This window comes from Aplysia californica, unplaced genomic scaffold (assembly GCF_000002075.1).
Source record: "Aplysia californica isolate F4 #8 unplaced genomic scaffold, AplCal3.0 scaffold01304, whole genome shotgun sequence".
Taxonomy (NCBI): Eukaryota; Metazoa; Mollusca; class Gastropoda; order Aplysiida; family Aplysiidae; genus Aplysia; species Aplysia californica.
In genome coordinates, this window is record NW_004798574.1 from 111295 (window position 1) to 112381 (window position 1087).

Below are 1087 nucleotides of genomic sequence, written 5' to 3' on the forward strand. Positions count from 1 at the left end.
CTTTTTTTATTTTATAATCCATAACATCGTTTTTCTCTTTTCTTATTTTTTCCACCTTACTTTGTTGTCATACGCGCACGTATCCAAACATATTAATTATCAATCTCCGCTCATTTGAAATTCCGAGACGGAAAAAGGGGTCATTACTCTCAGTAAACGCAACACATATTATATTTATGGATAAAACACCCTGCTGTATCCGTCTCTTATTGAAAGAAAGAAAGAAAGAGAGATAGATATATATATATATATATATGAGAGAGAGAGAGAGAGAGCGAGAGAGAGAGGGGGGGAGGGAGAGAGAGAGAGGGAGAGAGAGAGCTAGGGAGAGAGCGCAATCCCCGTGCACTAGAGCGTGGAGAGGGGAAAAAAACAAAAACAAAAACAGCTGTGAATGTGAGTGAGCAGTGGTGGGCAATAAACTGCTGCTTTTTTTTGTTTTTGTGGCTTTTTTTGGAGGGGGAAGGGTGTTTTTTTTCGTTGTTTTGTTTTTGAGTAGGAACTTTTTTGTTTGTTTTGTTTTGCTGTATTTTTCTTGTTTTTTGTGTAAGAGTTTTACAGCACTTTCAACACAAATGGGTCAGAAGTTTCATAAAAGCCGAAGATAAGAGGTCGCTGGTGCCAGAGATAAACAATCGTATGTACTGTACGTTGTGTTGTGCCACACAATCTCCCAGTACAAGACCAAGAGGAAGACCTCCAAATGCCAGCGTGAAAGTGAAAGAAGCTGAGGGAACTGTGGGAAAACTTTGCACCCACCGCTCCACTTGCGGAGGTACTTTCTTACTCACTCAATCACTCCCTCACTCCTTCACTCACTCAACCACCCACCTTCCCCCCTCTCTCTCACTCACTCTCTCACTCACTCACACATACAGAAACACACATACACTCACTCACTCATTCACTCACTTACACACTCACACACACTCTCCCTCCCTCCTTCCCTCACTCACTCATTCCCTCTCTCCCTCCCTCACTCACTCACTCACTCCATCCCTCATCAAAGAGAAGACAGGCACAGGCCGCTTCCACCTCATTCCTGCTGGTTGGGTCGCTTGATCTTTCTTTCTTTTTTCTTTTTTTT